Source organism: Balaenoptera acutorostrata, chromosome 2 (assembly GCF_949987535.1).
Source record: "Balaenoptera acutorostrata chromosome 2, mBalAcu1.1, whole genome shotgun sequence".
NCBI lineage: Eukaryota > Metazoa > Chordata > Mammalia > Artiodactyla > Balaenopteridae > Balaenoptera > Balaenoptera acutorostrata.
The window spans coordinates 143,134,042-143,149,119 of NC_080065.1; the positions used below are offsets into that span (position 1 = coordinate 143,134,042).

Genomic DNA, 15,078 nt, shown 5'->3' on the forward strand with positions numbered 1-15,078 from the left:
ATGCATGCTATAGACAAAAGCTATTTGTGATGGAAGGAGGAACGTCCTGCCTCACTGCCACCTTGATCTCTGAATTGATTCTAGAGTGAGATCTATGGGTTTTACTGGCTAGGGTGACCAAAGGTCCCAATTTGCCGGGAATAATTCTAGTTTACACCAGTTGTATTAGTGTAAGTATGAACAGTACCCACTTTAACTTTCAAAAGTGTCCTGGTCTGGGTGATAACTTAGATGAGTTATTTCTATATTTCTCAGCTGGCAGTTGTTAAAGTTTATCACAGAAAGGCAGCAAGGATCAAAAGTGTCCAGTTAGGGCATTCTTGTTGGCCACCTACAATTAAACCTCTCCACCTGCCTATGTTTGGGGAAAGAAGCATTTTAAAAGCTGCCGAAAGTTCTTCATTCCTTTTCACTGTTAGTGCTGTGAATTTCAGGCCCAAATATTTTCCCAAAATGTTACACTGCATTAAAATGTTGATTAGTTAAATTCCCATAGGAATTTTCTTGTCTTCACCTTTTCTCCACTTCATGTCTACACCGGAGTAAAATCCCTACTTCAACACACATAATTTGTGAAGAACTATCACTCCAGGATGCCTCAGTCCGGTCTTAGCTCTGAGTACAAAGCCTATCAACCAAATAACACCTCTGTAATGACAGCATAGCACAAAGATGCACCAAATTCAGCCAATTTCTGAAAACCAAACTGAGAGATATCCCAGCAGAATCTCTCTCCTCCCTGGTCTCTTAGAATATGCCAAGAGGGAAGTATGGCGTGGGAATAACTCTTTGAAGAGAGACAATGACTTTGTCAACCCAAAAATAACATTTTAAAATGTAAACATCTTCCTGAAATGGCTCTTTCAACATCATGCAACACTCAACTGCCCATCAGTAAAAGCTGGCTTCTGAACAATCCTTCATCCCTACTTCCAGGTTCTCTTCACAGAGGCCAAAGTTTATCAACATTTTGAACAAGACAAATGACTCATGGAACACTGCTGAAACCCAACTGTGTAAAATGAAATCCAGCTCAAAGGCAACACTGTCATTCCCTAGCCCAACTGGCCAGCGCTGACTCCTGACTTCAGTAGTAGTCTGGGCGAAAGGAAAGGGGTTTGAGAGAGTGGTCACAATCCTAGGTGCCTTTGCACTGTCCCTTTCCTCTGAACTCTCAGAGGCAAATGTCCTAGTGATCACACATTGCTGTCAGACTCTGTTTAATGTGGTGGAGGTCGGGACCGTGAGTCTGCCATCTTGCTGGGGTTCAAGCCTACATCCAAAGACACCTGAAATGTGAAAACTGGCTGCTTCTTCCAAGCATAGCTGGTTGGAAGGGAATATTTAAAAGCCACCCAAACCCCAGGACAGGGCTGATTATCACTAAGTTGACAGTAAGAGTCAGCTTGGTATGATAGAAAAGCCACAACCCTTAGAAATACCCAGAATGGGATTCCCATCCAAACTCTGACAGGTACTGCTGTGTGACCTTGATAAATAGCTGAACTTCTCTGCACCACACTTTTCTTATCTATAAATTGGGTATAATACCAGTCCCTACCAAATAAGGCAAGTGTGAAAATTAACTGCAATGATGCGTAGTGTCTGGAACACAGTAAGCATGGTGATGGTGGCAGTAATAATAATCATGTCTTTCATGTATTAGGTGCTTACTTCGTGCTCAGAATGCTAAGAATTTCAAATGCATTTTCCCAACTCAAGCCTCCTAAATAAACTCCAGTATTAATCCCATTTTACTGATGAGGAAACTGAGGTTCGGAGAAGTTAAATAAGTTGCCCAAAGGTTATTAAATGTGAATCAACTCAAATTTGCACAGAGCCTGTGCTTTTAACCATTATGCTATAGTAGTTTTAATAATAATAGAAGTAGTGCAATATTGATATTAATAGTAATTGTACCATTGACAGCAACTGTACTAATTATGGCAATTGCACAAATAAGTGTAATCATAAGACTAATTATTAGTACGATTATTTCCACTCCGTCAACATGAATATTGTGGAGGGAGACGTCGCTGCCTTTCTCCATCCAGTGGGCACCCGGCTCCCATTCCCGGTTCCCCAGGGTTGATAATATTTGCTGCCTGTGTGTGTTTAAGCCATTTGAGCCCAGACTCGACAGCCAGATTCAGGTTGTGTTAGAAGGAGCTGTCAGCACACCCTCTGACATCTTCAAGTCAGACAACTGCTAGCCCCCGTGAGGGGGTCCATCTGGTGCCAAAATGGCTTTTGAAAGACCAGCAAACAGGATGCTAGCTCTGCCAGAGAGAAACAGAATCAAGGGAGAAGGGGATCTTCTGTCTCAGCGATGAGCCGGGGTGAGGCGCCTGTCACCAGCCCATCGTTAGCACAAAAGCTATGCCGGGCACACACCAGATCCCCATTACCCTAAGCAGCCCTGTCACTTGGCACGCTGGCAGAATCTCCTGCCCGCCCTCTCAACAGCAGACCACTAGCTGAAATTGAAGGCTTGACCATCTGTCGTGGGGAAGAGACGGCATCAACTGGTGCCTGGGGCCTCGCACAAGCCCTTATGTGGAAAAGACACTCTGAAGGGCCAGTTCTTTTGGAGAAAGCCAGCCCTACCCCAGGGGGAGCATCAGGAACTCTTTCAAAGTTTTCCCCCAAGTAGATGCCAAATGTCTGACCCTTTCGGATCACACTTCCTTAAAGGAACTGAGAGGAGTTAGAAGCAGGAGTTAAAAATATCCCCACCGAGACACGAAGTTAGACATGGTACACAAACTTGGGGGATGATTTATCAGGCTGTTTTTAAGGCATTTGTAAACCTGGGGGACACGTGCACTTCTGCTAGCCTATGGAAAAGATCTCAGATTCCGAAGGGGTGCTTTGAACAAAGCGGAGGTTAGTGTAACTCAAGACCTCACTTTTGTCTAACAAATTACCACATTTTGAGTGTCGGGTGTGTTTGATAACGTTGTCGGGAGAAAGAGTGTGCAGCCTTACCCCAACCGTGGGAAACTGACCTAAGGCAGGACAAAGCCCCTATTGACCCTTTAGCGTTCCAAAGAGTTCTATAAACTACAGGAAACAGCCCAACCAGGATCAAACTCCAGGGTTTTTTTTTTTTGGTAGGGGGGAGGAGTGGCGAGAAACCTGACACCTTTCCGTTAACTTTCGATACGAATAATATCTTGTGTTCATACAGTGTTATATTATCCAAAGCACCTATATACCCAGAATCTCACTAAATACTCACAAAAGTCCTACAAATTAGGCAGGCCAGGAAGGATCAACCCATTTGAATGGTAAAAAAACTAAGACTCAACAAAATTAAGATATTTATCTACAGTCAAAACTAAACTAATACCCTATATTAGCCCAAAGGACTCATCATGGTACGAATCTTCTCCGTGATTTACAGGACTTTATAAGTGACCTAAACCAACACTGAGTCTATCTTACTCGTCGTGCATATGGGAAAATTGAGAGATCAGAAGACACGACAATACTCACACAGTTATAATCATTCTGAGAGATAAAACTATAATCCACATGTCCTGACTTCTAGTTGCATGATTTTTCCAATACAGTGTTAGCTTTTCAAAAGCCAACCCAATAAAGCTCAACACCAGAGCTACTGCACTACTTAGTCTACTACCTCAATTAGGAAAGTGACAGTCATAAAACCAAAAGTGACATCCTATTGAAAGTTGTGTTTAGGTTCACCAATGAGGCTAATGTAGGACATTATCCATCGTTGAACATTAACTGAACCGACCACACACATTTGTAGAACATAATTGTTTATTCAGTGATTTCCTTGTATCACATTTTACCAACCAATAGATATTCAGTATTAGGAGTAGCTTTCATGTGACAAGCACAGCACTGGATACCAAAGGTACCACTAGGCTCCCCCAAAAGGAAAGTTGATGAAATTAGCCAACAGGATATGACCCATCCATACGAGGACGTAAAATAACAAAAAATTATCTCTGTATACCCAGCACATGGCACAAGACTCAGAACCAATGGGTTTTCAGTAAATATTTGTACAACTAAACAGAATCCAGGACCTCCTAAGGGTAGAAATGGGAACATTCTAAAATGAAGACAGCAGTAGAGTATACTGGACAGGAGCCTGGGTTAAAGATAAGACAAGCCTGGGTAAATTTCTACAATTCCCTGAACCTCAGTGGCTTCAATAAAACATGGGAATAACAGTACCTCCCTCTTAGCAACATGGTGTGGCTTTCATCGTAATTCTAGCTTTACTCTTTAATTAACTGTGTGACTTTAGAAAAGTTACTTATCCTCTCTGTGCCTCAATTTTCTCATCTGTAAAATGGGGACAATAAAAGAAACTACTTCAGAGGGTTATTGAGAATTAAATGAGTAATATATGTGGAGTGTTTAAATAGTACCTGGCATAGAAGAAGAGATAATTATTTTCATTATCATTTGTCCCTGGCCACTGCTCACTGCCTAACACTCAGAGATATTGAGATTTTTCAGGTACAGAAAGTATTCTTCTCTCTTTGAATGTTAAGGTTAAGAAAGAAGCCAAGATCTATGTATCTGACGAGAACTATAGGTTTCAATGAGTGACCTACAAAAAGAAATAAAAAAGAAACCAAAGAGAGAAAATAATGACTACAGCAGCTCTACCCAAAGGCCAAGACATAAAGGAGAGAGGTAGTAGTTTAAATCACAGAGGACTCCAGCTAGTCACAACTGAAGGGCATACACAGTAAAACCGTCCATTAGGCAACAGCTTATACATCATTAATTATTATGCAAAGTGTTGCAATAGATCTGGGCTGAGCAGGTTGAGTTTTCACCTCCCCCACCCCAATTCTGAAAAATCATGTCTGGATGTTTTCAGCCGCTCTCATAATGTCCAGGCTGGAAAGGAACAGCATCAAGGCACACCTAAACTAAGACATAAAAGCCCCATTTGCAGTCTTAAGCCTCCCTGAAAGTTCCTCTGACTTATGCCCACAGATGGTTATGTGGCAGACGATCCTTCTCAAAGATATTCAAGACACGGAGACTCACTCTGGCCCAGTGAAGGAAACAGCTGTGTGGAAACAACTGTGGAGTCCCTTCTGTGTGAAATTCAAGCTGTTCCCACACACACTCGCTGGAGGGTGGAGAGAGAAATGCCTCATGATTCAAAGGGCCTCTTTGGAGGAGTTCCTGTCATAGACTGAGCCATCCTCCTTGCTTTGATGACAAAGCACAGAACTGCCTGCTCCAGGACCAGATCTACTGCCCAGATGTAACCAAGGAAGACTTTCCAGGAGTACAAGGATTCTCTCAAATTAAAAATATTTAACCAGAAAGCACCTATCCCTATCCAGACCGCCCGAGATGCCAGAGACTGTTTCAGAAATGCCATCACTACTCCATGGGAGCCCTCCACGAAGAGGTAAACACGAGTCCATGGCCACTGCCATGAAAAATAGATCTCCCTTCAAAACAGGGGACGAAAACAGCTAGAAAGAGAAAACTTTATTTTCAATGTCAACACTTTTGGGTTCCTAGTCCACAGGAAAAGTAGAGTACAGTTCATGCATGTGAAAATATGATACCCCTAAGTCTGCCAAAATCCTAGGGATGCCACCAGGGCAGGCTGAGGAGGCTGAACCTCTGTGAGGGCAAAGGTTTCTCACCGCCTGGCTGACCGCCTCTCCTTTCCTGATATTCAAGTACGCTGCTGAGAGAGGACCTGCCTTGACTCAAACTCCCCCCAGTTCTGTCTGAGAGATGAGGAAGGCAGGAAGGGGAGAACGAGGGTCACAGAGAGGCTTCTACACAGATAAGGCACATTCTCTCCTCCCTCCCCACAGTGGGAGGTGGAATGATACCAAGCTGTGGCTCTATCTTGGGGATCCCAGAGGGAGAGCATGTGCTGCCCCTATTCCTGGTCACTGACTCCAAGGAGTTTACCTTTTCCTGTGGCCAAGGTCCCTCGGATCTTAGACATTTCTGCAAAGTGTTCTCAGCCTGAAGGGATGAACATGATCAACTTGAAAAGCATCCCTGACCTCAGAGCTCAAGCTGGGCCGTAATGGAAGGACATAATTAGGGGCGAGGATTTACCAAAAAGAAAGAAAAAGGTGTTTGGGATAGCAGAGCAGCAGAATAAAGAATTTAAAAATAGTTTCAGTAAAAGGACCCACAACAAACAGGTCTCCTGGCGCTAAAAGTCAAATCTGAAAGGTGGGAAAAAGCAACAGGAAAGTGAGAAGGGAGGACAAAATAACCAGTGGCCAATGGGGAAAGAATAAATCACAATTCTTTAGAAATGACATGGAGAAGGGAAGCCAGAGCAAGGGTGCTGTAGCTTACACCAACTGTTACAAGGTTAGACTGGAAATTAAATGAGAAAGCATCACACATCCAAAGAACTGTAGAACTTGGTGTGGCAGAGCAGGCATTCATCTTCAGGGATACTCTTTTATGAAGATTACTCAAATGCCAAGTGTTTCTTGCTTAAATGTATTAAGGTACAAACCCTGGCCCTGGGCAGACATTTTGAGTCACCCTAGTAGTTTGATTTGCAGCAGGAATGAGGCAGATAACAAAACCAAGTATTGTCCACTGACGGAGGAATGCATAAAGAAGATATGGTACATATATACAATGGAATATTACTCAGCCATAAAAAAGAACAAAATAATGTCATTTGCAGTGACATGGATGGACCTAAAGATTGTCATACTGAGTCAAGTAAGTCAGACAGACAAAGACAAATATATAATATCGCTTATATGTGGAATCTAAAACAATGGTACAAATGAACTTATTTACAAAACAGAAATAGAGTCACAGATGTAGAAAACAAACTTATGGTTACCAAGGGAGGAAGGGGAGAGGGATAAATTGGGAGATTGGGATTGACATATACACACTACTATATATAAAATAGATAACTAATAAGGACCTACTGTATAGCACAGGGAACTCTACTCAATATTCTGTAAATGACCTATATGGGAAAAGAATCGAAAAAAGAGTGGATAGATGTATATGTATAACTGATTCACTTTGCTGTACAGCAGAAACTAACACAACATTGTCAATCAACCATACCAATAAAAATTAATTAAAAAACAAAACAAAACAAAAAACAAACCCAAGTATTTGTCCTTTTGGGGCTGGGCATAGACTGAGAATGTATTTGTCTTAAACTGTTTCCATTACAAGGATCATGATCTGCAATGAATCACATGGCACAGAGTTCCTGCAGACCCAGGGATAGGATCTGAGACAGGCATTTCTGGTCACTGGTGCAAATCCTTCCCCAGGCTGGAAAAGATGCAAGTGCAGTGGCAACTTTGTTTCAATAACAATGACCCATCCCACAAAGCCCGGCCTAAAAGGTGAAGTGGGAGGAACCTCAACACCTCAACTTAGCAGGTACTACAGCAGACACATGAGTATACCATGTACAAGACACTGTTCTGAGTGCTTTACATGGATTAATCCATTTACTCTTCACAACAACCCTATGAAGTACTATCTCAATTCTCATTTTATAGATAACACTACTGAGGGGTTATGAGATTTGCCCAAGGTTTCCTATCAAGTAAGTGGTAGAGCTGGGATTTGAATGTAGGCAGTTTGGCTCCAAAACCCACATCCATGAAACTACGTTCCTTTGTATGTTATATATATGATAGATATTATGGGAGTACAGATCATTGACCATATCTAGCTATTCTCTTATCAGCATCATCAAATTCATTCAAGATTACAGCTGAAGTCACCATACAAATTTCTGGTATTGCCACTAGAATATTCCCAATTTTAAATATTAACGTGTTTCAATTTTGCTTATGCACACCCTCGCCTATTTCAAATGCATTTTAACCACAATTAATGACCAGTGGGTCTGGTAATAGAGTCAAACCAAGTTCAGAGAATGATGGCCAAAGCAAAAACAGTGTAACCTGGGTCTCTTGGGAGGAGTCAGTGAATATCACCTTAAGGATTTAGTTATACTATCTGTGGTTACCAGTTCCACAAGTCACTATCTTTGAATGTCTTTCTTGCAGACAGAAAGCCACAGGTTGAAAATAAAAGGCTTTTAGTACCCCTCTGTTTAATACCTATGTGTATAAAATTTTAAAGCAGACTCATTTAGAATCTGATGTTACAATTTCACTTTTCCTCCTAAGGACTCTAAGAGTTTCGATATTAATTTCCCCTGTGGAGGTGACCGACACCAGAGAAAGATCAAGAAGTTCAAATCCACAGTAACTGAAACATGAGGGTTTTTTTGAACACCCAAGTCACTACTGTTTTTCAAGACTTTATGAACTGTAAATGTTCAGTGTCATTCATTTACTCAATCAATAAATATTCCCAGAGAGCCTAACATGTACCAGTTCTTCTCCCTTAATACCAACTGTACTAAGATCACACTGACTTTGGTTCAAGTTTTTCTCCAAAAGAAAAAAAAAAAAACTTTTATTTTTAAGGAAACCACTTAAAAATAGAATTTCCAGGGGGGAAAAAGTGGGCGCTGCAGGTGATAGGGTTTGTGAGTAATTACCAAGAAAGGTTGAATACTCATAAAGTATTAATCTGTTGTGAGTGTTCCGGCCATGGCTGGATCAGGGGATCGGTCAAAGTCCCTAATAATGTCAAGATTTTACCTTTCCAGGCACATTGGTACCCTACTCTTTACCTTCTTGCATTCTTCGCTTCAGTCACGTCGAGATACACCCTGCGCCCTGAACATGAAGTTTCCTTCCTGCCTTCCCCAAAGGCTGGATTCCTGGATCTGAAATGCCTTCCCCAACCCCACACCATCTCACCCTCCCATAATCCTACTTATCTTCCAGGTGCAGTTTAAATGCACTGAGCCCAAGAACCTCAGCTAGAATTAATCATTCCCTCCTCCACTCTGCTACAGCTCTGGTCACACTCTGTCTTCACATTCTGTACTCCAGTCACTTGAGTAACCATCTGCCCCCTCCACAGCACTGCAGACACCTTTACAGTGCCTCTGTCTTCCCCACAGCACCAGGTACAGCTGTATTTGGAAAACAGTAAGTAAATATCCGACTTGATTGACCGTTAGTATTAATGGCAGTTAACTTTGAATTACAGCACAAAGATGACGTCTTTCCTTTTTCCACTTTTTTCTCTGTTCTCTGAATTTCTTCTGAATAGGCATTACTTTAAGAAAAGACAAACAACTTAATTTTTGTAAAAATGGAAGTGAATATCATTCAGAATAGAACCTAGGGAATGCTGCCCCCATTTTGCAATGGATAAATTAGGAACTAAAAATGATGAGTGTCTTTGCTAAAGTCTTTATGCTCTAAGATATGCCAGTTGATTCAAATGAGAACACCTAAGAGCTATCCACCTCATACTCTGTAAAATGTAGATCATTATTAGTTTCTCATATGCATAATTCATAAAAGAGTATCAACTGGGCAGATTCCACACCATTGGTATCCTCAATTTCCTACTTTAGAATTCCTCAACATCAAAGTTTAAAATATTTTATTTAAGTTAAACTTGCCATTGGTCTTAAAGCATTTAAGCATAACCCAAAGGGACAAAATGTCATGTAACTAATAGTATGAAATAGATCACCTCTCTCCGAAATTCTACATACCCTTCTGATGACTTCATTGAAACCCAGTGGTTAAAGCTCTTGGTGATTTGCTATTTCTTGGTTCAGCCTATTTCTTTAAGTTATCCATTAAATTACTCAGTCCCTCCTTCATTAAGTATTAACTAAGCACCTACTACGTGCCAAGCTCAAGCACAGAAGACAACTTCACCCCTGCCCTTATAGAAGCTCATCAAAGTGCAGGCCACCTATGTCAGAATTATCTGGTAATCTTGCCCTGGTGGGAGTAGGCTAGGGGGTAAGATACTCAGATAATTCGGATGTACACTGAATGTTGAGCCTTGATATCTAATTTATTTTTTAAAGTCAAAAGTCATGTCAATACCATGTGACAAATGCAAAGTTATACACCAGAAATAGTGAACTGCACAGAAGGGATGGACATCTAATCATGTGTCATTGAAACCAGGTGTAAAAACTTATGTCAAATCACCTCTGAGTAAAAAGAAAAATTAAATTCTTTCACCCACCCCACCTCCTGTCCAATATAAGCCACAGAGAAAGAAAGGAGTTCCTGGTTGCCAGGGAAAGCTGATACTTGACAAATTTTTGCTTCAAGGAAAAGAAATAAGCTCATTTTTCTACCAAACAGGAAAGAAAAGATAAAGGCATCAGCTGAAGGAGCTGTTCCCCAAGAGAGAAGCAAGAAGTCTTGCTAGGATGAAAATTATTTTGAAGCCTATTTAAACCTCAACATCCCTTTTTAAAAAATCTCACTCCCCTTGTCTGTTCACTTTTCTGGACACATCCTTCCTCATCCCAATCTCAGCATCATTCTGTGTTGCCTCCCATCCTCCAGGCTCACACACCATTGGGGATAATGAATTTAATTTGAGCAATGGCTTTCATTGAAAAAAATCACTGCATTCCAACATGCCACACAAGTGAAGTTCAGACAAAAACAAGTGACTCCTTAATTTGGATTTAAAGCTCAGGATCAGTCTCCAAATAAAAATGACCAGTGGGCATCATGCCCACAGAGCACTGACAATAATCTCATGAGCTCCAAATTATTCCAGTTTATATTATGGGCGATCCAATAAGTCTGTGTGTTCTAGTTCATAAAAATATAAGAAGAAATTTATCATTTTAAAATCATAATGCAAAATAGAGTCTGACATGTTATTAAGCACTATTTCTCATGATATCATAAGGATGCTGATGGAATATGAAACTAAAGCAATATTGTAGATGAACAATGACATAATTGAGACTTTCTGAGGGTGCTTTGCAGCTCACAGGTCACACTCCCTTGCCCTCCCCTCCCAACAAGTCACTCTTAAACAGCTTCAGTTTAAACCAGAAACACTGGAAACAAAACTCCAAAGAAGCTTTTATCACAAAAATTGGTTGATCATTTAGTAAAATGGGACAAGAACTTAGAAATTATCTAGTCCATATATTCTTAATCTAGAGTCAATGGATGGTCTACATATGGCTCTTGAATACCTGAACACTGTATCCAAAGTTTTATCCATACTTTTTTTCTGTAGAATGGGTCCAGATTGCAGAAGGAATCAGTGAGTTGATTGCCCAGAATCCATTTTCCCCTATTTTTGATAACAGTCCTCCATGCTTCTTTTGAAAAACTTCCTTGTTCTCACCCAAGAGTCCTTGTATTTCATCAGTATGAAGTCATTCCACACCTGGGCCACAGCAGTGCCTGTAATCAAGGCCTGACCAGTCATGGCATCACTCCCCCAACTATATGACTGCTTTAGAGATGAGTTTGTAATCCAAGTCAAGCCAATCAGGCCCAATCCAAGCTAGCTGGAGGACTTTTGCCTGAGTGGCTCAAAACAGAGATGGGCTCCATTCTTCTTAGAGTTGAACCTGGAAAAATGTGAGGCTGTGTGTGCTGGAAAATTCTATTCTTCGAGATGAAACCATAATAGAATAAAATCCACTAGTATCCCACCTAATAGAGATCACAGGACAAGGAAACTCTGCTAGGTGGGGAGGAGAGAATGTAGAGGAGTTCACATCATCTGATGCCCTCCAGGAAAGGAGGAGGAAAGTGGAGATGGAGATGTTGACAGAATGATGAAGCTGAGAAGGTAGCAAAAGGAAGGATCCCCCAAAAAAGTGTACGTGAAAGAGAGAGAATATTCTACTCTATTGAGCCCTGGTAACTTTCAGGCTGTACAATCTCAATATGCTATGGCCCCCTCTCAACTCTCTGTCCAGATAGATAGATAGATAGATAGATAGATAGATAGACAGACAGATAGATAGACAGATAGATAAATCTCTCCAGGCAGGTAACAACAATGAGTGAACTAGGCTACATGTAACACCTCAGACAGTACCAAGAACTGTAGTAACTGAAGAGAGGATGTCTGGTCCACGTGGGGCAGCCTCACTCTTCTCCAGCTAACTGACTCCACAGGGGAACTTGGGGGCAGTGTTGCCAGAGCTTCCCATTTCGAGAGAAGCTGGAAATACATATTAAGTGTGAAGTCTGCCAATCTTCCAGACAATATAAGGGCCAGATATAACAGATCTGGGAGTGGAGTCCCAGTTTGCATCCCTTGCTCTAAAGTGTAATAACCAAATTAGCAGCAAGTCATTTGTCTGTGAGGCTAGGGCAGGGCTTCTTTGGGCCCATTTTTTAATTTAAAAAAGTAATTTAAAAAAAAGGAGCCCTGTGGTTCCACTAAATGGGACTCTCTCATAATAAAAAAAAAAGTAGTTTTTGCATTTGAGGTAATGGCATGTTTTGTTTTGTTATTTTTGAGAATCCTTGTCACCTGAAATCCAGATGTACTCAAGCTTGATTTTCTCCCAGACTTTTGGCAGCTGACATGTTGGGTGATGGGAAAAGTTAGGAAAAACATCTGCACCCAGAAGCACATTTACCAGTATGAGGCTGCCCACGGACATGAATACAGACACAGGGAAAACCGTCCACGCCCACCTGTTCAGAGCTGGATTTCCTAGGGCACTTAATTCAATCAGAAGCAGTAAGTTTTATTAGCATTTTACAACCAATTAACCATGCAAGAAACAAAACACCTGACTCAGTGCCTTCCTCCTGGCTTCTGAAGAGTCTGTGGCCTGGAAAGTCAGCAATTTGGAGCAATGTCTATGGAAGAAGATATTATCAACCCGGTACAAGCAAGTTTTCTCCCTTCTTACATTTAATGGGAGGACACATGAGTCTGGGCGGCCTCACTAGCATGGGAATCACTCGTGATTTCACCTAGATCCCCCATTTCACTCAGCAGGTGCCAGGCACTGGGCATTTACAGGGATCATTCCAATGAATCCTGACACTCCCAGACAGTTAGGTCCTATTAATGGCCCCATTTCACAGGTGAATATACTGAGGCCAGAGAGGTTGGTAAAAGAGCACAACATCTCATCCAGGCTGTAAGTAGCAGAACCAGGACCTGAGGTCAGGTTATAGTTCATAACAGAGAGCAAGACTATAGTGTAGGGCTCACTGCCTACCCTTGGACCAAGTTAAAAGTGAAACTATATGATAAGAGTGGGCTTGTGTTATTTCCAGGGATAAATCTCCTTAGATGAAAAACAGGTATTCAAACTTGTGCTAAGGTCTACTAGCAATAATTCTTTGCTAAATTAATAATAAAAAATAATGGTATACTTTTAAAACTATGCTTCACTTGAAAAATCATCTCTTTTCTAACTTTTCTTGAATTGCTCTTCAAAAAAAACTCTTGAAAGATGTGTTAGGGGATGGGTAGAGTTGCCCCCATTTGATGGATTAGTCTACTGAGGCTCAAAGAGGTCAAGTGGTATGGCCAAAGTCACTCAGTTGCTTAGTGGCAGCCTCTATTTCAACTCCAGCCTTGGGGTCTTCCTTTTACTTCCACAAACATGCCAAGCTCTTCCTCACTCTGGACCCTGGAATGACCTGGCCCAGTTCTTTCTCATCCTTTAGATCTCCCTTAGACATCGCCTCCCCAGGGATGACTTTCCTGCATCCTACCTCTGTGGTTCCCTTCAGTCCCCATCACTGTCTTTTTTACCCAGAGCCTAGGATAGGGCTTGACATCGTGCACTAAAATATTTGGGAAATGAATGAACAAGTAATGAATGAATAAATGCCTGGGGGAATTCCCAATTTTCTGATTTTCCTAATTTTTAATAGGGATAGATTGGGAGTTTGGGACTGACATGTACACACTACTATATTTAAAGCAGATAACCAACAAGGACCTACTGTACAGCACGGGAACTCTACTCAATATTCTGTAATAACCTAAATGGGAAAAGAATTTGAAAAAGAGAAAATAATTTGAAAAAGAATAGATATATGTATACGTATAACTGAATCACTTTGCTGTATGTCTGAAACTAACAAAACATTGTTAATCAACTATACTCCAATACAAAGTAAAAATTAAAAAAAAATAATAGTGACTAAACAAAAGGATTTTCTCCCCATCACTTCCAGTTAGAACCCTTTGGAGGGTGACAGACGAAAATGAATCCTGCCCCAGAGATATTTAAGGGTCATTTGCTGAAAGGAGACCATGATGTGACGCCCCCCCCAACCCCCAAATGCACACACTTGATCTTAAATGTCTTTCCCAGTTGACTCAAGGCTAGCTTCTTAATTCTGGTGGGAAGACCCACACAACATGGTGGAGATAAGAAAAATGGTGATAAATGAATAGTTTTCCTTACTAATGAAAAGCACAGCATCCTCAGAGTTAAGCAGAGAAGTTGCAGGTGGGTGTGAAAGGCTAAAGTTGAGGTCCCTAATTCTCCCTGAGTTTTCATCTCCTTCTGGGGTGTTCCTGAGATGGCCACCATGTGTAACAAAGAGGCCCCTAACTGAAACCTGACAATACCCCCACCCCAACTCAGGCTAGGAGCTGTGGAGGGAAGTGGGTCTGCTTGAACCCCGTATATGTTCTCTCCCAACCAACAGTCCACTTCCAGAACATTTCTCTGAACCCATAGAGAGTTTTGAGTTTTCTTTTTTTTAAAAAAAGATGGCTCTTCCCTTACAAAGATAGTGATGATGATAAGTTGTTCTCAAAGGAACAGTCCGGGAAGATATGGGATTTCATGTATTCTTCCTTGAATTACAGGATCAAGTGTGCATGCACTCTCTACTGTGATGATTCTTAACCATGCCTCAGAATACCAATTTCCTTCGGATCATGGTTGATTTTTTTTTAAGGGAAAGAGTGCTCCAAAGTAGCCTAATTGAATATTTTACCAAATGTTGTGTTTTAGAAAAATAGTAGTGAGTGAAAGCATAGCTGATACTTATTGAGTACTTACTATGTGCCAGATACTGTGCTTAGTACATACTTTATTTATTTTTAAATTTGATTGAAGTATAGGTGAATTTACAACGTGTTAATTTCTGCTGTACAGCAAAGTGATTCAGTTATACATATATATATATATATATTCTTTTCATGCTCTTTTCCAATATGGCTTATCACAGGATA

The 15,078-nt window shown here is 41.0% G+C and overlaps 1 protein-coding gene across 8 annotated transcripts in view; it reads right to left on the reverse strand.

Annotated features, from left to right (window-relative positions):
* The window catches only part of EBF1 (EBF transcription factor 1), a 399,213-nt gene that overhangs the window by 142,411 nt on the left and 241,724 nt on the right, over positions 1-15,078 (reverse strand). The window lies entirely within an intron of this gene.